At 36.4% G+C, this 23120-nt stretch overlaps 1 protein-coding gene and 2 pseudogenes across 3 annotated transcripts in view; 1 reads left to right on the top strand and 2 right to left on the bottom strand.

Moving 5' to 3' along the window:
- Spidr (scaffold protein involved in DNA repair) overlaps positions 1 to 23120 on the top strand; it is a 391802-nt gene that overhangs the window by 104029 nt on the left and 264653 nt on the right. The window lies entirely within an intron of this gene.
- Positions 929 to 8525, bottom strand: LOC114090581 (ubiquitin-conjugating enzyme E2 D3-like; annotated as a pseudogene).
- On the bottom strand, positions 12969 to 13085 carry LOC114090715 (small nucleolar RNA SNORA51; annotated as a pseudogene).

The following is a 23120-nucleotide window of genomic DNA, read 5'->3' as shown; positions in this document are numbered from 1 at the left end:
TCCTTTCACCTCAGAGTAATCTTATAAGGATTATTTTGATACAATTAGATTATTTCAGAGATGTACTTTCATGGGCATATAAGATATGATGAGATATCTCTTACCAGAAGTCTAGTCAGGGCCTTTGGAGCTTACCTTGGATCTGGAAGGAGGTCTTGGGCCTCTGAAATGATTGTTGTTAGATTTGCTTTACAGATGAATGCTTTGGGCTCTTGTTGGCTCAACTTAATTGTACATAAATAGCCATCTGTCCATCTCTGAAGATCAGAATCTATATTTTATCAATCTTTATTATTCTTTTGATATTCCACATTGAGCCTTTCTATTTTCTGATTTCTAAACCCAAGGCAAACAAGAAGGGTTTTCACTTTGACAGTCAGAAAAGCTATTAGGAGTAGAAGTAGGGCATCATAGTAGTGAGGCAGCCAGCAGCCTTGTAGATGGAAGGAAAGAAAATCCATCTGGCATGTGCAGAAAACTATATTACCTCAAAGTCAAAAGCAGTAGTCCTCTACAAGAATAACTGTGAGCTTTCAAGATAATATTCAAGTATATTCAGCATGTGCTATTTAAGAAGATAGAAGAAATGATGGAAACCTTTATTTCCAAAGGATTTTTTTATTCAAATGATTAAAATATGAACATTTTTAGAAGATTCTGTACCACAAAATGCTTAGTGAAAAATTGGTTAATTTTGATGAGTTTAGAAAGACCAAGTATTACAGGACTTCTCCTAGAGGTCTCAGTACACACAAGCCTATTATCGGTTCCTGAGAAACTTTACTATATAGAAATCTGTCTAACTTTATTCAGATGAGTTTATTCAAATGGATATGACTGAGTTTATTCAAACTGATTTGCTCCTTTTTTAAAAACCATAACTTCAAGTTTATACCATAGTGCAGGTTATTCTGACTTTAAGGTAGCATCAAATGGCATACTTCTGAGTCCATTCCTGAGATAGTCTGTCATATTTATCTTGTCTATTTTATAGATTCATGCAATCTCTGGCATTAGATATTCATCTGAATTTGTATCACATAGCAGTGAACAAATAGATAAAAGAACTTTAGAAATAGTTAAAGTGGGAGACCATTATGATCTTAGAATATCGAGACAAATGTTGCCATTGCTATTAATTTTTGGATGATAAATTATTTTTTTTTAACTTACAGATCGTTTATTTCTGGAACTTTCCACCAATATTTTCAGCCCACAATTGAACATGAGTAGTGGATACCATGGAAAGTAAACCTCAGAGAGGATGGGGTTACTGTATTTTGATTTGCATATTTACAAGAATGAAAGAATTGTGTATCTTTTTCTGTGAAACTTCATCATATATCTTGCGAGTATTTCTGTTCAGTAGTTTCTCTAGTTTTTCTTGACTAATATGAAGACATAGGGAGTTATGCCTGTTACTATGTCATATGTCTATATCTATATTATATATGTTTGGCCTATTGTCAATGCTATCTATATATTTTCTCTTTTTTTAAATTTAATGTAATTTGTTGTATATGACAGCAGAATGCATTTCAATTCATATTTCACATACATAGCACAATTTTTCATTTCTCTGATTGTACACATGTAGAGTCACATGTCTTCATATCTGTACTTAGAGTAATGATGTCCATCTCATTCCACTGCCTTTCCTAATCCCGTGCCCCCTCTCTTCACCTCCCCCTCTTTGTCCTATCTAGAGTTCATCTATTCCTCCCATGCTGACTCTACAATCCCCATTATGAATCAGCATCTTTATATTCAGCATTTGTTTTTTTGGGATTGAATTACTTCACTTAGCATTTTATTCTCTAACTCTATCCATTTACCTGCAAATGCCATGATTTTGTTCTCCTTTAATGCTGAGTAATATTCCATTGTGTCTGTATTCCACAGTTTCTTTATCCACTCATCTATTGAAGGGCAACTGGGTTGGTTCCACAGTTTAGCTATTGTAAATTGTGCTGCTATAAACATTGATGTGGCTTTGTCCCTGTAGTATGCTGTTTTTAAGTCCTTTGGGTATAAACCGAGAAGTGGGATAGCTGAGTCAAAAGGTGGTTCCATTCCCAGTTTTCCAAGGAATCTCCATACTGTTTTCCATATTGGCTGCACCAATTTGCAGTCCCATGAGCAGTGTATGAGTGTGCCTTTTCCCCACATCCTCACCAAAACTTATTGCTGTTTCTATTCTTGATAGCTGCCATTCTGACTGGAGTAAGTTTTGATTTGCATTTCTCTAATTGCTGGAGATGTTGAACATTTTTTCATAAACTCGTTGATTGATTGTATATCTTCTTCTGAGAAGTGTCTGTTCAGTTCCTTGGCCCATTTATTGATTGATTGGTTTATTTATTTATTTTGGGGTGTTAAGATTTTTGAATTCTTTATATATCCTAGAGATTAGTGCATGTGGTACAAATTTGCTCTCATTCTGTAGGCTCTCTATTCACCTTACTGATTGTTTCTTTTGCTGAGAAGAAGCTTTGTAGTTGGAATCCATCCCATTTATTGATTTTTGATTTTAATTCTTGCGCTACATGAGTCTTGTTAAGGAAGTTGGGGCCTAACCCAACATGATGGAAATTTGGGCCTACTTTTTCTACCATTAGGTGCAGAGTCTCTGGTTTAATTCCTAGGTCCTAGATCCACTTTGTGTTGAGTTGTATGCATAGTGAAAGACAGGGGCTTAATTTCATTTTGCTGCATATGGATTTCCAGTTTTCCCAGCACCACTTGTTGAAGAGGCTATCTTTTCTCTAATATATGTTTTTAGTGCCTTTGTCTAATATAAGATAACTGTAATTATGAGGGTTAGTCTTTGTATCCTCTATTCTATACCATTAATCTACAATTCTATTATGATGCCAATATCAAACTGTTTTTGTTATTGTTGCTCTGTAGTATAGTTTAAGGTCTGATATAGTGATGCCATCTGCTTTACTCTTCTTGCTAAGGAATGCTTTAGCTCTTCTGGGTCTCTTATTTTCCCAGATGAATTTCATGACTGCTTTTTCTAATTCTATGAGGAATATCATTGGGATTTTGATTGGAATTGCATTGAATCTGAATCGTGTTTTTGGTAGTATGATTACTTTGATAATATTAATTCTGCCTATTGAAGAACAAGGGAGATCTTTTCATCTTCTAAAGTCTTCTTTAATTTCTTTCTTTAGTGTTCTGTAGTTTTCAATGTAGAGTTCTTTCACTTCTTTAATTTGGTTGATTTCACCTTTTTGTTTAGCTTTGATTCCCAAGTGTTTAATTTTCTTTGAGGGTATTGTAAATGGAGTAGTTTTCCTCGTTTCCCTCTCAGAGGATTTGTTACTGATATATGGAAATACCTCTGACTTATGGGTGTTGATTTTGTATGTGGCTCCTTTGCTGAATTCATTTACTTGTTCTAGAAGTTTTCTGGGGGAATTTTTTTGGGTCTCCTAGATATAAAATCATATTGTTGGCAAATAGTGCTAATTTGAGTTCTTCTTTTCTTATCTGTATCCCTTTAATTTCTTTTGTCTGTGTAATTACTCTGCCTAGTGTTTCAAGAACTATGTTAAATAGAAGTTGTGACAGAGGGGATCCCTTGCCTTGTTTTCATTTTTTTTTTTTTTAGAGGGAATGCTTTCAATTTTTCTTCATTGATGTTGGTCTTGGGCTTAGCATAGATAGCTTTTACAATGCTGAGATATGTTCCTGTTATCCCTAGTTTTTCTATTGTTTTGAAAATGAGGGGGTGCTGTATTTTGTCAAATGCTTTTTTTTTTTTGCATCTATTGAAATGATCATATGATTCTTATCTTTAAGTCTGTTAGTGTGATGAAGTACATTTATTGATTTCCGTATGTTGAACCAACCTTGCATACCTGGGATGAACCCCACTTTGGTGCACTATCTTTTTGATATGTTTTTGTATGCAATTTGGCAGAATTTTATTGAGAATTTTTGCTTCTATGTTCATTCGAGATATTGGTCTGAAGTTTTCTTTTTTTGATGTGTCTTGGCCTGGTTTTGGAATAAGGTTGATATTGTCCTCATAGAATGAGATTGGAAGTGCTCCCTCTTTTTTCTATTTCACGAAATAATTTGAAAAGTATTGGTATTAGTTCTTCTTTAAAGGTCTTGTAAAACTTAGCTGTGTATCCATCCAGTCCTGGGCTTTTCTTTGTTGGTAGGCTTCTGATGGTGTCTTCTTTTTCATTGCTTGAAATTGATCTGTTAAAATTGTGTACATCATCCTGATTCAGTTGGGGCACATCATATAACTGTAGAAATTTGTCATGCCTTTGAAATTTTCTATTTTTTTGGAGTACAGATTTTCAAAATAATTTCTAATTATCTTCTATATTTTTGTAGTGTCATGTCCTTTTTATCACATATGTTAGTAATTTGAATTTTCTCTCTTCTTTTTGTTAGCATGGCTAAGGTTTGTCAATTTTATTTGTTTTTTCAAAGAACCAACTGTTTTGTCAATTTTATCAATTGTTTCTTTTTTTTTCAATTTCATCTCTCATTTTAATTATTTCCTGTCTTCACCTGCTTTTGGTGTTGATTTGTTCTTCTTTTTCTAGGGCTTTGAGATGTAATATTAGGTCACTATTTGTTGACTTTTTCTTCTTTTAAGGAATGAACTCCATGCAATGAATTTTCCTCTTAGTACTGCCTTAATAGTGTCCCAGAGACATGTTATACCAGTGTTCTCATTTACCTCTTAGAATTTTTAAATTTCCTCTTTGATATCTTTTGCAATCCATTGGTCATTCAATACCATATCATTTAGTCTTCAGGTGTTGAAGTAGCTTTTATTTCTTATTTTATCATTTATTTCTAATTTTATTCCATTATGATCTGATAGAATGCAGGTTTGTAACTCTACGTTTTTATATTTGCTAAGAGTTGCTTTGTGGCATAATATATGGTCTATTTTAGAAAAGGATCTATATTTTACTGAGAAGAAAGTGTATTCGCTCGTTGATGGATGAAATAGTCTATATATGTCAGTTAAGTCTGTTATTGATTGTATTATTGAGTCCTATAATTTCTTTGTTTAGCTTTTGTTTAGAAGTTCTCTCCAGTGGTGAAAGACGTGTTAAAGTCACCCAGAATTATTGTGTTGTGGTCTATTTGACTCTTGATCCTGAGAAGAGTTTGTTTGATGAACATAGACGCCTCATTGTTTGGGGCATATATATTTATAATAGTTAAGTCTTGTTGGTTTCCTTGAGCAGTATGAAATGTCTTTCTTTATCCCTTTTGATTAACTTGGCTTGAAGTCTACTTTATTTGCTATGAGGATGGAAACCCCTGCTTGTTTCACAGACCATGTGAGTGTATGATTTTTCCCACGCTTTCACCTTCTGTCTCTGGATATCTTTTCCTTTGTGTCTCTTGGAGGCAGCATATTATTGGGTCTTTTCTTTAATCAGTCTGCCAGTCCATGTCTTTTGATTGGTGAGCTTAGGCCATTAACATTTGGGGTTATTATTGAGACATGATTTGTATTCCCAGCCATTTTTGTTTATTTTTGGTATTTAACTTGACTTGGTTTCTCCTTTGATTAGTTTTTCCTTTAGTGTAATACCTCCCTCTGCTAATTTTCATTGTTGTTTTTCATTTTCTTCTCATGGAATATTTTGCTGAGGATGTTCTGTAGTGCAGGTTTTCTAATTGTAAACTCTTTTAGCTTTTGTTTATCATAGAAATTTTTTATTTCATCTTCAAATCTAAAGCTTAATTTTGCTGGATATAAGATTCTTGGTTGTTTCCATTTTCTTTCAGGGCTTGATATATGTTGTTCCAGGATCTTCTAGCTTTCAGGGTCTGGGTTGAAAAGTCTGCAGATATCCTAATAGGTTTCCCCCTGTATTTAATCTCATTTTTTTTCTCTTGTGGACTTTAAAATTCTCTCCTTATTTTGTATGCTAGGCATTTTTATTATAATGTACCTTAGTGTGTATCTGTTCTGATTTTGTACATGTGGTGTCCTGTAAGCCTCTTGTATTTGGCTTTCCCAATTTTTTGATATTAGTTCATTGACTAGATTGTTCATTCCTTTGGTTTGGAACTCGATGCCTTCGTCTATCCCAATAACTCTTAAATTTGGTCTTTTTATGCTATCCCATATTTCTTGAAAGTTCTGCTCATGATTTCTTAACATTTTCACTATGTGGTCTACATTCTTTTCAAGATTATATATTTTGTCTTCATTGTCTGAGGTTCTGTCTTCCAAGTGGTCTAATCTGTTGGTGATGCTTTCAATTGAGCTTTTAATCTGGTTTATTGCTTCTTTCATTTCAAGGATTTCTGTTTGTTTGGTTTTTTTTCCAGAACCTCCATCTCCTTATTGAAGTAATCTTTTGCTTATGTAGCTTTTTATCAAAATGATGTTTTGTTGCCTGTATTTGCTCTCTTATATCATCTTTAATTCACAGAACATTTTAATTATCTACATTCTGAACTCCTTTTCTGATCTTTCTTCTGCTTGCTGAGCATGGACTCTAATAATGTTGCATCTTGGTTTGTTTGGGGAACTTTCTTCCCTTGTTTTTTTCATGTTGTTTGTGTGTTTTTTAGCACTATAGATCCGAGGCATTTCTATGTTTACCCTATATGTATATAGTGCCCCTGCAGGGTTCCAGTACCTCTCCTTTGAGGGGAAGAACAATGTTAGCAGATCCCAATACAAAGAATATACAATCTTAAACCAAATATTGCTATTACAGTTTGGTCACATCACAATATACAGAAATAGTGAGTTCACTTATTATCTACAAGATAAACAGTGGGTTTGCAAAAGGGTCTACGGTTTCTGATGGTGGACAAAGAACTGGGAATGAGGTGTAGGATGAGATGTTAAAGGGGTAGGAAGTGAGGCTATAGAGTGATTAGATCTTAGGAAGTGTGAAAGAGGAATCTAAAGAAATTGGTTAGTAGCAGGGGAAGAGAGAGGAAGTGATTTGGGGTTGAAAGTAAGTGGGAAGACAGTAGAGTACATAAAACAAACACACATTAATATCAAGAAACATAAAAAATGTAAAAATAGGAAAAAAGAAACTATACAACACGACTGTAATGTACGATTCAGACATCCCAGTCCTCAGTATCCTAATTCATGTAAAGTACTTAATTTCACATATGTTGGGGATATGAGGGCAGGAGAATAGAGAGGGAGAAAAACAAAACAAAACAAAAACCTCCAATGAAGAAAGGATTGTTTTGGTTGGAGATGAGTGTCTTTCCTGCTTCCCTTCTCATCCAGTAGGTGGGGTTGTCAGTTGTTTGCTGATATCTCTACCCTCAGGATGGTGAATGTTACCAGGGTGGGAGGGTTGGTCTTGGTTGCAGGGCACCTGGAAGTGGGGTATGGTCTCCACCAGTCCCCGATGGGAGACTGCAGACACCCAAGAATCTCCTTTGGGGCCCACTTGTGTGATATGGGCACCTGGTCTTACCTCCTTATCGCCTGGAGACTTCACAGTTTCCTGGTCTCTAAATTAGTCTCTATTTCACTCACCCTCTCCCTTTCTACTTCCTAATTGAATTGGGGACCTTTCTCTCTGGAGGTCTTGTGCGTTGCACTCTGGAGGCTGCACACCTGTCTTTTGTATTGGGCAGTCACTAAGCCGGGTTAGTGGCTATTGGAAAAAGGGGTAAGTTGAGTATCTTAGGTACCTGCCCAGCTGGTGTTCCAAACTGGGAGTTGCCCCAACTAAAGATGGTGACGAAGGTGACCCAAGATAGAGGCGGCTGCTTTCAGCGATGGGGAGTAGGATGGGGGCAGAGGGTTGGGCGATGGTGGCATGCAGTGTTGTGGCTGTCAGTTGTCTTCAGAGCCTGTGCGATGTCTCCAGGTGCAGGCAGGCTACCAAGTGTAGGGGACTATGGCAGTGGCTGAAGAGTCCCAAGATGGAGGCAACAGGGGGAGCTCCATGTTGGTAGATGGGAGTCCACTCAGGAGTGGTGGCCTGAATTCCTGCTCATGGGTGATGGCTGAGTGTCCTGCATGGGATTGGTGTCTAGGATTCCTGCGCAGGTGAACAACCAGGAGTCCTATGTGGGTGCTGATGCCTGGTGGACCCACCTGGCCACTCTGGGGCCCTGCATGGGTGAGTAGTTGGGGGTCTTGTTCTGGACTCTGAGTCCTAGAGCCCTGCACCAGCATGGTGGCCATGATTGCTGTGTGGGAACAACTCTTGGGGGTCCTCTGTCACTCCCAGTGAAGTAGTATTCCCACTACTTGAATCATAGGTCACGGAGTGACACAGAATGCTGCCTTCATGTAGCCTGCCATGTTGGATCAGCCTCTGGATGATAAATTCTTGTTGTAAATGCAACCTTAGGTGATTTGAAGGGATAGTCTATAGGAAAATGAATTATCAAAAAGAGCATACCACCTTGATATTAAGTCATTAAGTCCCATAATTGTGGCTTGCCAATGAAACATATCATCCCCAAGTGGACCTGCAGACTATTGTGCTGGCCAAATCACTAAGTTCCTTATTAATCTGTTTCAGCTCCATAGTCTGCTTTTCATCTGGCTTCTTACTATCTTGGTGTGTGCTCAAAGGTCCTGCCAAAACTCTCGGTTATCCAGGAAGTAATGAAAGATTATCTCTTGTCTCACACTGGCTGTGCCAGATATAGGCAGAAAGGAGCTAGGGCTTCCCTCAAGCTGTGGCCTCAGACTCCGTCCCCACTCCCCATTTGCTCTTAATAATGTTAACTTGGCTGGTGTGGAGGAGTACCCCTAGGACCCACAGGCTGTATACTAGCTTTCACTGATTTTGCTTTTGTTATAAGCTTTGTTCTCTCAAGGTACCTACCTGGCTTCATACCTTTTCAGGGGTCCTCTTTGTATTCTTCCATTTTCCCCCCTTCTTCAGTCCTTTATTGCATAGGATTTTAATTCTTTGCCTTGAATATAAATAATGCCTAACTCATAACAGAAAGAGCTATGTCTTGCGTCTGATTTATATACATAACGAACAGATTAATTTTTAAAATATGCTTTCATGTTTGCTTCTTTACCCAGGCATTGAGTGAAGGTCTGAGTTGAGAAATCTTCAGCTTCCACCAGACTGAGGTCAACTGCTGCCACTGTCTGAGGCTGGGAGTAGGTGGCCTTTGAGAAACACTCATGGCCATATCTGACAGAGTATGTTTTGAAACATAGAGTATGACCACTTAGGTCATATCATAGTTGTATCAGAATTCCACAGTTGTACACTATTTTCCTTGGAGAAAGGGTTGCTTTTCTTTCTTTTCATCTATGATCACTGTACGCCGGACACACAAGGACATCAGAGGCTGTGGGACTGCACTGCCAGTCAGGGTGCCTGCTGTGTGTGCTGAGTAGGCTTAGCAGCCTTCGTCTCTCCACCCTTTTCTCCCTTCAGCTACTGCTTGGTGAACTTTGACTGATCCAGCAGGTTCCTTTCTTGAGCATTAAAATTTCTCTTTCCCTTCTTTTCTCTTTGTATATACATTTGTCCAGTATTTCTTACCTTCCCTTTGGATTTCTCAGAGTGGTGCATTGGGTGTGAGGATGAGGTAGAAGGGTACTTTTGTAAATCTCTTAACAGACTTGATTTCTTGTTCCCATTGAGCTGTGATTTGAGGTTGGAAACACATATTTGGTTTGGGGAAGGTGAGCCAAGTGGCTTACAGAGGCATAACTGGGTGTAGCTTGTTAAACCAGTTTACCTCAGAAAAGTTTTTTTTTTCTTCCCCTTGAATGTGTGAGAAAAATCTATAGTTTTTGTTTTCCCTCTCACTGGTTCTGATTTTCATGGATAAAGTTTCAGTCGCAAAAAGCACAGCATGTAAACAATGAAAATACATCTCTTATCAGTTTAAGCCTTTCTATTGTCTGCCATAGTGTTGCTTTTATTAATTTTAATCCCAGAAGAACATATGATTCTGTTAGCAGCTGGGAGTCTGGTATAGGCTACAGTTTTGTTTATTTGCTTTCCCTTTTCACACAACCAGTTAAGTTCTTGATAAACAGTAAGAGAACAGCCTTCATTAAAGGGGTATTTTTTTTGTGATTCTACTAGAATATAAGGACCATATAAATAAGGCCTTTGGTCCCCTTGCCATAGCTGTTGGACCCTGAATGGTTCTTGATACACTGCAGGCACTTAATTAATTTGTTAAACAAATAAATCCCATTTTCTGTTAACTAGATTTTTTTTTTTTTGGTATATGAGTTACCAGTTATTTTTCATTCCCCTCAAGTTTTAAGACAGTCTTCATTTTGGTGATTCAATTGCCATAGCATATACTCAGCAGCATTTTTCTTGTTACCCACTGTCCAACGTCTTTAAAAAACAGTTAGTGGTTTGTATGGGACTGAAAAGCTTTTAAGGAGTCAGGGCCTTATAATTCTGTTCTTTCCTCCTGATGCTACTGACTATTCTCATTTATAGTGTGACTTTAAGAAAGGGAAGGTGAACCCAGGATAGATTGTGTGAACTTAGCATAGCACTGCTTTGTGATCTCATAAGATCCTACAAGGGCAGGTCTGGGCCTGGTCAGTAATTGTATGCAAGGCCTCAGAGAGCAGAGACTAGCACCTGACAGGATATAGCATGGGGGAGCACACCTAGCCTTCAAGTCGGGGCACGGCCAGTACCTACCCACACAACACTGGACTCTTGACAAGGGGTCTTCATAGAGGCAGCTCAGCACTCCTTTTGTATTAGCTGAAACCAAAGACTCAAGACTTTGTTTCTTTGCATGAAACATGAATCGAGTGAGCAGTTTTCTGTACTATAATGGGTTATATCGAAGAGAAATTTTAGTTTAGTTGCTATCCTCCCTCTCTTATTTCTACAGGCTAGAAAAGCATTTGGCTACAAAGGTGTCAGTGAAAAAATAAAGAGATGATTACATATTGGTGTATTCCACTGTTGTTCCTGGTGTGACCGTCCTATAAAGTTTAGAATTAAAACCTTTAATTTCTGAATATTAAAAAGCAATGTTTCATCTGACTTATTTGTTTGATTTGTCATTGAGGCAGCTTTACTACTGAGGCACTCTTTGATCTTGCAGTTAGACTAAAACTTCTTTCTAATTTTGTTCATCCAGAAAGCATTGTAGACTTTCGTACATGGATGTACATGAAGATTTGCTTTACAGGAATTGGGACACTTTACTTTGGGTATTTCAAGTATTTAGGGAAATCACTTACCAGAATCTTTTATGAACATTTTATGAAAAAAAATGTAGATACCATTATCTATAATTATAGATAGCTTAAAGAGTATCAGATGAATTGCATGAAACATTCTATTAAATTACTAACTTTTAAATTTAAAGTTTATGGTAATTATTTAAAAGTTTTTAATTTTAGTTTTTAAAGAAAAGAGTGATATTGCTGATTATCCATCTGTTTAGAAAATTGTAGGATTTTTGTATTACTGGTTTTTCTGTCAGCTCACAGAACTATATGCATGTGTTACTCGTTCTATCCTTGCCCCCTTCCCATAAAGTTGCATACATTATCCTCAAGATGAGAATTTTTTTTTTATCATCTTGGTAGCACAGAATTATAGAATATCAAAGGATCCCCCAAAGGAATGGAAGTCAGAGTTCTTGTGACTCTTAATGGAGTCACATCCTATGGAAGTTTGTGGTGAGACCACAGTCATAGAAATGCACCTTAACCATCAGGGCATTAGGCAGCGCTGCTTAGTGGGTTGGGGTAGTTCCTCATGGCGCAACATGAGGGGATCCTACTTCTTCTTTAGTGGCCTTTGCCAAGAAAACTATTTCCATCTTCTGGCCAGGAGTTCTGTCTCTGCTGGTCATGTGATCATTTAAAATGCTCAGTAGTATCTTCTTTCCCCTTTTCTTTGCTCCTGAATATGTACTCTATTTCAGTTAGCAGCATCTGCCTAGAACTGAAGCCCATTGAGTCTAGACTGTTTACTAAAACATTGCATTGGTGACTCATGAATGTTAATATGTTTGTGTTTAATCTAGACGATTTAAGAAATGTTTCTGGCCAGGTATGGTGTCACATTCCTATAATCCCAGAGACTGGAGAGGCTGAGACAGGAAAATCTCGAAACAAAGGACTGGGGATATACCACAATGTAAATCACACCTGGATTCCATCCATAGTACCAGCAAAGAAATGTTTCAGTATTTCTTATTCTGCTGATTTTGCAATGAGAACAGATATCCCTAGTTACTTAGCTCAGAATAATGTGGCTCTCATATTAGTGTAGCTTTCTGTCAGACTCTCGCTCTATTTTTTGTTGTTTCTCCTCCCCTCATTTTGTTTTGTGTTTTGTTTGTTTGGTTGGCTTTTGTTTTTTTGGTAGCAAGGATTGAAATAGGGGAGCTTAACATCTGAGCCACATTCCCAGCCCCTTTTTATATTTTAGTTTGAGACAGGATCTAGCTCAGTTGCTTAGGGCTTCGCTATGTTGCTGAGGATGGCTTGGAAATTGCAGTCCTCCTGCCTCAGCCTCCTAAGCCTCTGGGTTTACAGTCGTTCACCTCCATGCCTTGTTAAATGTTAAATGTCTTTGGGAAATAAATGTCTCGATCCTCTAGACAGCTTTTATACCTCCCCACTTTAAATTTACTAAATTTTAGATATTTTTAATAACAAATTAACACATATCCATGGGAAAAATTCCACTTAGAACAGTGGTTAAAGGGAGAAATAAACATCACTGCACCCAAAAGTAACCATAGTTTTTTCTTGTGTAGTCTTCAAGAACATTCTGTGAAGATAAGAGCATTTGTATGTGTGTGCCTCTGTATATTTTTGTTTGATTGTACCTTAAGGTCTTACCTATATGCTTAGCTTTTGTGATTTTCTGTATCCTTTTCATGGTTTATGGATCTACAAATGTTCTTTTTAGTGTTATTTCATGTTTTCTTATATAATACCACAACTAGTCCTTGATTAGTGGACAATTCTAGTTTGCTTTTCACCCCCTTCAACTCCATTTCTCCCCATATATAATTCAGAACAGGCATATAAGGCCTCAAATGAGGTAAATTTGCTTTGTCTGCTCTTTTTATACAGTCAGTGTAAGAACACAGCCTCACCCGAGAACACTCTCCCCCTTTTTTTGCCCTACAAACTAGGTTATGATGTGTGTGTGTAATTGAATTAATATGGCCTGTAAGTGGAATCTATAGATTGAAAGTATCACATTTTTAATTTTGACACACATTGTTATTAGTGTCCCAGTATGGTCACAGCGATTTATTCTGTGCCTTAGTAGCCATTCAAGTCATGCATCTCCTTGATGGTCACTTGTGTGTGGTTTCCTTTGAATGCCAGTTTGCATCCTTTGCTCATTTTTCCATGGGGTTGCTTACCTTTTCTAAGTGATTCATTGGAGTTTTTGATTATGTTAAACAAAACTAGCTGCTTGTTAATCATAGCAGTTTTTAAAATTTTATTTGTATGTATATGGTGGTGTTTTGTTTTGTTCTGTTTTGTTTGATACTGAGGATTGAACCCAGGGGCACTTAACCACTGAGCCACATCCCCACCCCTTTTTTGTATTTTGTTTAGAGACAGAGTCTCATTAAGTTTCTTAGGGCCTCACTAAGTTGCTAAGGCTGGCTTTGAACACTTGACCCTCTTTCCTCAGCCTCCCGACCCACTGAGATTACAGGCATGTGCCACTGCTCCATGTATAGTGTTTTAAAACCAGTTTGTTCATCTTTTGATTTGTTTCCAGTCAGGTAAGGTTTTGTATACAAGTTTTAAATTTTTATGTAGTTATTCAGGTAAGCTTTTGTATACAAGTTTTAAATTTTTATGTAGTTATTCATTTTTTATGGACCTTTTTATGTCTTATGTCTTACTAGAAAGACCTTTTTTGCTATTTTAGAATAGTTTTGAAATATGTTCCTATTTTATCTCTTTGTCAAAACTACTTTCACATTTTGCTACTTTGGGAGGTTATTTTGGTATAAACAGAGAGGTTTAACAATGTGTGTCAAAATTAAAAATGTGATGCTTTCAATCTATAGATTCTACTTATAGGCCATATTAATTATTGTTTTCTTTGATGATAGTAATAATGATGATGATATTGTTATTATTGGTTTTTTGTTTGTTTGTTTGTTTTTCTCCAGGTAAATAGCCAGTTGTCTTTTAAGTCTATTTTTTGACCCACTCTTTATTGGTATTTTTTTGTGTGTACATCTTATTTGTATTTTTATCTGTTTCTGAAATTTCAATGATTTGTCTATTCCTGAGTTAGTACCAGGCTTTTAATTGCAGTAGCTTTACAGTGTATTTTCTCATAGAAGTTGTTGCCTTTTATTTTATTTTTAAAAAATATTCTTGCTTGAATAAAAAAAAAAGCTAGAGGGACATCCTTTAAACATAGTGGGGTGATTCTGCTTAGATTAAGCAAGTTGTCATGTATTTCATATATACCCATATATTAATTTTTTTCTGGACCTAAGACTTATAGTTACTAAATTGTCTTGAAGTTTGGTGAGGATGTCAGCTATCTGCAGCATGGGGAGCTGGGATGCTATTTTGGAAGGCTGGAATTGGGCCTGGGGAGAAGTGGGCTTGTCCCTGCTGCATTATGTGATTTCTGTGGGAGTTTGAGCAGGTCATGGTACTGTCCCCTGTGTGTCCTCATTTCCATAGGTTGACATTTCCCAGCACATTTTATTGACATTGAGACATCAAGTAATTTTCCATCACTATTTTTCACTGAGCTATTGTGAGGAACAAGTGAATTAATACATGCATACGTCCTTTAAAACTGGAAAGGCAAGGAGAAGAACTTGATAACGATGATGATGATGTTATTATTGTTTTATTTTACTTTAGTTGAAGGAAGCCTTGTTGCTCCAGAAAATAAGGAGGAAGTAGAATGATGTATATGGGTTTGTAGCTATAGCCCAGACCGCTCATTCACCAATTTTTGCTGAATTCTCTCTGATGAGGGAATATATAGATAGGTTGAATCCTTGGAACGCGAGAAGGACTCGGGAGAGGCACTCAGGGTGGGAATGACGAAGCATATTATAGTGCAAGAAGAGACATGATGCCCATTAAGCAATAAAGAACATGGTGTGAAACCTGATAGCAGGTCAGAGATTCTAGAGAACAGCCCTCAGGGTTGACAGTCCTATAAGTGGAGTCTGGAGGAAGCCATGCAAGGCCTTGTAAACCATTGTCAGAAATTTGAATAGTATTCCAAGTGTCCCTGACAGTCATTTATGGAATCTGAAGGAGAGTGTAATGATTTATTTACAGTAAGAAGTTATTTTGATTGTGGTGGGGATGATGGATCAAAGGTGGGATGCACAGGAGTGGAAGCAGAGTTCAGCATGGAAGTATAACTAACTGTGGTGGACAGGATACAGAGAAAGATGCATTTGATCTGGTTTTAGAAGTAGAACTTAACTGATGAATTAATGATTTATGGATTTCTGATTTGAGCACCTGGGTGGAATGTGGTATTGCATACTGGTAACAGGGATTCTGAGGTAACAACTAATTTTGAGGACTATATTAAAATTTAATTTTGAGCTTTTCAAATTGAAGTATTTGTCAGTCTGTGGGTTAACTCATCTGAAAACAGATGAACAACTCTGAAATGGAGACAAGGAGTCTGCACAGATATTTGCAGTAAATTCCTATGGGTTTTCTCTACAAAGTACCTCCTGAGTTCATCTTCCTTGCCTGTTCAGAAATCATCCAAAATCATTATTTTATAAGAAAAATCATCCTCAGGTTTCTGCAGGGGATTTCTAAACTCTTAAATTTGACAGTCAAGATGATCCACAGCCTGTTCTTGCTCAGTCTGTACCATTATGTTATTTTTATTATTTTTACCTTTTAACATTTTTTATTGGTTCATAATAATTATATAAAAATTTAGGATTTGACATAATTATGAATTCATGGAGTATAGTTTGCTCCACTTAATCCCCAGAAGTTACATTTACCTTTCCCTTTCTTCCTCCCCCTATTTCCTTTCTCAAAAATAGATGTCTGGTGGATATACCTGATGGTGAAACTTACTATAGTATATTTATATTTGTATATTGGAATGTTAGGTCTGAGTCATTCCACTGTTTTTCCCTTATCCCATCCCTCTCCCTTTCTTCTCAATCCCATTCTTCTGTTCCCCAATCATTCTTTTATTTTGATAGCATTCCCCCAATTTATTTTCCCTGTCTTGCTCCCCCCACCAATTTTAGACTAGCTTCCATCTATCCGAGAAAACATTCAACCCTTGACTTTCTGCATCTGGCTTACTTCCCTTAATATGATGTCCTCTAGTTCCATCCATTTACCAGCAAATGACATAATTTCCATTCTTCTTTATGGCTGAGTAGTATTCCATTGTGTATATATACCACATTTTCAGTATCCATATTCATCTGTTGAAGGACATCCATAATCTGGCTATTGTGAATTGTGAATAAATATTGATGTGGCTGTGTCCCTACAAGAATACAAGAATTACTTGTATTCTTGATGACTGTCATTCTAACAAGAGTGAGATGAAATTTGAATGTAGATTTTGATTTGCATTTCCCTGACTACAATGGATGTTGAACACTTTTTCATATATTTGTTGCTCATTTTTACTTCTTCTTTTGAGGTATGTGTGTTTAGTTCTTTTGCCCATTTATTGGGTTATTTGCTTTTTTGGTGTTGAGTTGTTTGAGTTCCTTTTATATTTGGGAATTAATCCCCTTTCAGAGGAGCAAGTGTTAAGTGTGACTTACTTCTCAACATGGACTCTCAACTTTAATTTCTCTGAACTTGTTTATATGCCACTAATATTCATTGTCCTTTTCAGCCTGATCTGCTTTCTTCTCTCCTTTTGCATCTCCTTCAAAGAATTATGGAATACTGAGCCCAGTATGTGTTTTATCTCTTCCAGAGTATCTGCTGGTTCAGATCAGCCAGAATAAGGACTCCATTGTTTATCACTTTGGAATACTTCATATGAGCCATTCATATATTCTTTATTTTTCTTCAAGCTTTTTATGGAACTGTATCTTATTAAATTTACTGTCTTGCATAATACCTTACACATGATGTGTACTGAATAAATATTTGTTTAAGGGAATATTTTCTGTATGTGGGGATATGTAACAGGTAGTTAGCCTGCTTGTTTTAAAAGAAACTTACTGGAACAATGGTCTCTATCCTAAGTCAAATAAACTAAGCCTTAAGGCAGCCCTCTAAACCTTCCCACCAGTAGCTTATAATCTTTTATAGTTTAGGTTCCACTACCCATACTCTATTTTGAATTAAAACTGGAAAAAACAGAATCTTATTGGCTCAGCTTTGGACAGTAGTGTACATGAAGGGATGCAACCCTGACTCCTGAAAGTGATCTGAGAGTAGGCACACAGTTGCTGAGATTGGGAGGCCCTCTGGCCACCTGGAGGTTCAAAGCTGCCCCTGTGTGAATAAGTTGACTGGTTGTCTGAAAAGAGGAGTCAGAAGTAAGTTGTACTAGATGTCTTTCACAACCAACTGGAAACTAGGTCAATGTTGAACACTTTATGGTTTTGGTAAATTGTGACTTGCACCAAAGACAGGTTGTCATGGAAACAGGACCAAGTGATTGCCTTTAGTAATAGGTTTCACAGGAACTGCTTCTTGCTCATATTTTAGCCTTGTCAATTATGCTCTTTGTAATTAATATGAACCATCAATGTTAATTTACAGCTGATATTAATTATTAATTAATGTTAATTGAATTTATTGTTAGTGTTGACACTAATTATTAATATTAAGTAATTTTAATATTACTTCATTAATATATTCGCCATTCCAAAGTTATTTGTATCAGTAAAAAAGAACCTCATGTAATGTTATTATATTTTAAATATAAGCAAATTATGACAAGAGCTGTATATTCACTTTTTGCTTGGTGAACACTGCAGTTGTTTTTCTGTTATAAAAGATCCTTATTTATACTTCTGTATTAGTGCTACAACTGGACTTTTTAAAAATGAAGAAAATAAGCCAGGAGCAGTGTGACATGACTGTAGTCCTGGCTGCTTGAGAGGCTGAGGCAGGAAGATCACAGATACAAGCCCAGTCTGGGCAATTTAGTAAGATCCTGTCTCAAAATAAAAAAGAAAAAGGGCTGGAGATGTAGCTCAGTGGTAAAGAGTACCTCTGAGTTTAATAGGTAAATAGGTAGATAGATGAAAGATAATCCTTTATGGAAGTTTTAAGATTACTTAGTTAGCCTTACAAAGCTAGCAGGAAAAAAGATGGAAAGTGTAAGAGCTTTAATTTTTTTTTAAATCTTTGTTACTGGAAATTAATGTTCTATACAAGGTGATTCATTTCTTATTAACAATTTTTGTAAAGAATAAAATTTCCAACCAAAATTTATCCAAGTGCTTTGGGTTGCTGTATAGCAGTAGGCAACCTATCAAGAATAATAATATAGGGGCTGGGGTTGTAGCTAAGTGGTAGCGCAGTTGCCTGGCATGAGGCACTGGGTTCGTTCTTGGCACCACAAAGGAAGGGAGGGAGGGAGGGAGGAAAGAGAGAAAAGAAACCCCATCAACAACTTCAAAATATTAAAAAAAGAAGAAGAATATATTGGTGGAAAGAATTTTCCTAAAGTACTAGAAAAAATGTCAGTGTGTATACTGCATTCTTCCTCTGTCATGGTTAAGTTTTAATAATAATTTTCTAACAATATTCTCTATGTAGCACACAGATCCTGGTGATTTAAAAAAAAATAATTGACTCTCCTAAGAGACAAATGGGTAAAGGATATTCACTGAAGAAATACAAAGCAGTACACAAATGCAAAGATGTTTAACACTATTAATGATCAGGGACATGCATATATAAACAAAAGAGAAATACCATTTCATATCCATCAGATTGATAAAAATGTATACATTTAAAAATACTCAGTGATGCTAACTATGTGTCATAGATTTCAAACACTGCTGGTGGACTTATTTTTCAGTATAGTGCTATTAAATTCTTCTCTGAGGAAATTTATTTGGACTTCATGGTTTTCATGAATTGAACTTCAATATTGTCATGTCAGTTGTGTGTTGCTGAGCAAATATGTCTTTGTATGTCATCCTTTCTGTGAAAGGAAATAAAATGTGTATGTTTAAGCTTCCTAAAAGAATTATCAGATCTACAGTTTTCACCTCATCTCCCATTTGTCCTTCAAAGCATATTTTACCAAGGTCCATAGATTTCTTATATCTGTATAACTCCCTTTTGTCAAATCAAAACCACCTTTATCTCTCTCTACCTGAGGACAGCTTAGGTATTCATGATATTCCCAAGGTTCCAACCTGGCCTTTCTCTTCTTACTTCCATGGACAACCTTCTGCAACTTTTCTGCCTTCACATTTTGTTTTTATTCTTATCATTCCTAGAACTTTATCTCCATACCACACAATTCTTAAAACTTCTGATACGCAGAGCAGCTGCCTGTTGGTCAGTTTTGCTCCAGCCATTCCACAGGTATCACAACATTAACACATAAAAACCAAATTCAGTGTTAACAACTCACCCTCCACATGTATTTCCCAAATTTTCTTTCTAGGTGCATATCTCCCTTAATTATTGCCCAAACTGGATGCCTGGGGTCTTCCTAGACTTAACACTCATTTTCATTCCTAACAAGTGTGGTTGTATTGATTTCCTTCAAATCTGCCTCTCTCTGTTTCTACTACTACTCATATCCTTTTTGTGTTTGAGTCTGATTATGGAAGAGCCTTTTAGCTTCCTGCATTCCCAACCTGCTGGCATGGTTCCTATTTGGATTATTGTCTGATAATCATTTTCCATGTTAGCATCTGATGTTGTTAGTCCTTTTTAGACCTGCCATTGGCACCCCTCTGCTTCAGAGTAAAGCAAATACTGTTTTGGGTTTTCAAAGGCCATTCTGCAGCCTCATCTCTTAACAGTTCTTGCAGATTTTCCTGCATGTCTTCTGTTCTCCCTGTTCACACTGTTTTTTCTCCAAGGGATGTACTTCTTCCTTTCCCTGCCTTCTTAACTTCCACTTATTAACACCACTTCAGGTGTCAGATCCTGGGAAACAAAACTTTCTGATGCTTTACCTAATCTCTTTACTCCCCTTATCTTTGTTCCCCACCTGACTTTGTTCCTCTTCTACATTATTGGAGTTCAAGTCATACCTCTATTGCAATACTCCTACCACAGTGTTTTATAACTGTTTGTGTGTGACCTCCCTCATCCCCATGGAGTGCTATGAATCCTCTTCACATTTGCATGTAAGTCCCCAGCATAGTCTGCCTGTGGTTGTTTTTTTGTTGACTTATTTTGGCAAAAGTATCTGGAGAAATTTTTGATTGTCATGACTGGTGGGTATGGTGCTCCTGTCACCTAGTGGGTGGACCATCTAGCCAGGGATGCTACTTGGTACCCTAGAATGCACAGTATGGCCCCTGTTACCATGTCCAGCCACAGATGGCAATAGTGTTGAAGCTCATAGACTTCTAGAATGAAGCACAAAGTACTTTAAAAGATTGAACAAAAAGATGAAATTACTTAAATATGGATTTCTCAAGTAATGTATAAAGTTTCTCAATGGCAAGCAGCTTTATTTGCAGTCTAAACTTCTCTGGTTCTTTTGGTGGGTCATAGTTAATATTTATTGAGAAGCTGTCTTCTGGAGTAAACATTCCCTGGTGCTTAATTAATGGGTGAGCCAGTAGTTATAGTGATTTAGAAACAAACCCAAAGGGTGTAAAGGTAATGGAACTAAGCTCTTCATTTGCTTTAAAACTTCTTCCTTTTTAGAAATTATTAAAGTGTCTAATAGCAGGTAACCATGCAAGCAGTATTTTTGATGAGGTATACAGATGGACAATGTCTTTTTTAAAGACTCTTAAAAAGGGCTTACTTGCTTAACTGTACAATCCCCAGAAAATGCAAAATGTGATAAGCCTTTATGTAAGTTAGCAAATTTTGAAAACTCTGGAGCTGCCTTGTTTCCTTTTTTTTTTTCAATTTTGTTGATTTCATCTCTGATTTTAATTATTTCCTTTCTTCTCCTGCATTTGGTGTTGATTTGTTCTTTTTCTAGGGCTTTGAGATGTAATGTTAAGTTATTATTTGTTGACTTTTTCTTCTTTTAAGGGATGAACTCCATGCAATGAACTTTTCTCTTAGAACTGCTTTCATGTGTCCCAGAGATTTCTATATGTTGTATCTGTGTTCTCATTCACCTCTAAGAATTTTTTAATCTCTTCCCTGATGTCTTTTGCAACCCATAGTTCATTCAGTAGCATATTATGTAATCTCCAGGTGTGGGAGTAGTTTTCATTTTTTATTTTATTATTGATTTCTAATTTCATTCCATTATGATCTGATAGAATGCAAACTAGTATTTCTACTTTTTTATATTTGCTAAGAGTTGCTTTGTGGCATAATATATGGTCTGTTTTAGAGAAGAATCCATGTGTTGCTGAGAAGAAAGTTTATTCACTTGTTGAAGGATGAAATAGTCTGTATGTTAGTTAAGTCTAAGTTATTGATTGTATTATTGAGTTCTACAGTTTCTTTGTTTAGCTGTTGTTTGGAAGATCTATCCAGTAATGAAAGAGATGTGTTGAAGTCAATTAAGAATTGTTGTTTTTTTTGTCTGTTTGACTCTTGAACTTGAGAAGAGTTTGATGAACGTAGATGCTCCATTGTTTGGGGCATATATATTTATAATTGTTAAGTCTTGTTGGTGTATGGTTCCCTTGAGCAGTATGTAGTATCCTTCTTTATGCCTTTTGATTAACTTTAGCTTGAAGTCTACTTTATTTGATATGAGGGTGGAAACCCCTGCTTGCTTCCACAATCCATGTGAGTGGTATGATTTTTTTTCCCATCCTTTCACCATTGCTCTGTGGATATCTTTTCCTATGAGATGAATCTCTTGGAGGTAGTCTTGGAGGCAGCATATTGTTGGGTCTTTTTTTTTTTACTTCAATATGCTTGTCTTACAATATGCTGTCTTTTGATTGGTGAGGTTAGGCCATTAACTTTCGGGGTTATTATTGAGACATGAGTTGTATTCCCAGCCATTTTTGTTTATTTGGTGTTTAACTTAACTTAGTTTCTCTTCTGATTAGTTTTCCTTTAGTATAATACCTCCCCCTGCTGATTTTCATCGTTGTTTTTCATTTTCTCTTATTGGAATATTTTGTTGAGGATATTCTATAGTGCAGGCTTTCTAGTTGTAAATTCTTTTAACTTTTGTTTATCACAGAAGGTTTTTATTTCATCATCAAATCTAAAGCTTAATTTTGCTGGATATAAGATTCTTGGTTAGCATCCATTTTCTTTCAGAGCTTGGTATATGTCATTTCATGATCTCCTGGCTTTGAGGGTCTGCGTTGAAAATTTTTCTGATATATACATTGGTCTCCTCCTATTTGTGATCTGTTTCCTCTCTCTTAGGGCTTTTAAGATTCTATCCTTGGGGCTGGAGTTGTGGCTCAGTGGTAGAGCACTTGCCTAGCATGTGCGAGGCCCTGTGTTCGATCCTCAGCACCACATAAAAATAAAGGTATTTTTTTAAAAAGATTTTATCCTTATTCTATATGCTAGGTATTTTCATTATAATGTGCCTTGGTGTAGATCTGTAATTTTATACATTTGCTGTCCTGTAAACATCTTGTATTTGGTTTTCCAAGTTATTCTTCATGCTTGGGAAACTTTCTGATATTATCTCATTGAAGAGATGGTTCATTCCTTTGGTTTGAAACTCTGTGCCTTCCTCTATCCCAATAACTCTTCCATTTAGTCTTTTGATGCTATTCTATAATTCTTAGATGTTCCGTTCATGGTTCCTTACCAACTTTACTGTGTGATCAACTTTATTTTCCGTATTGTATACTTTGTCTTCATTATCTGATGTTCTTTCTTTCAAGTGATCTAATCTTTTGGCTATGTTTTCTATTGAGTATTTTATTTGGTTTATTGTTTTCTTTATTTCTGAGTGGGTTTTTTTTTTTTTTTCAGAATCTCTATCTCTTTCTTGAAGTAATCTTTTGCTATGTATATTTACTCTCTTATCTCTTTGTTAGAGTGATCAATTTTTGCCTGTATTTCCTCATTTAGGTCATTCTTTAATTCA

This window comes from Marmota flaviventris, chromosome 15 (assembly GCF_047511675.1).
Source record: "Marmota flaviventris isolate mMarFla1 chromosome 15, mMarFla1.hap1, whole genome shotgun sequence".
Taxonomy (NCBI): Eukaryota; Metazoa; Chordata; class Mammalia; order Rodentia; family Sciuridae; genus Marmota; species Marmota flaviventris.
The sequence above is the reverse complement of the archived record's forward strand: the minus strand, read 5'-3'. Positions and strand labels throughout refer to the sequence as shown.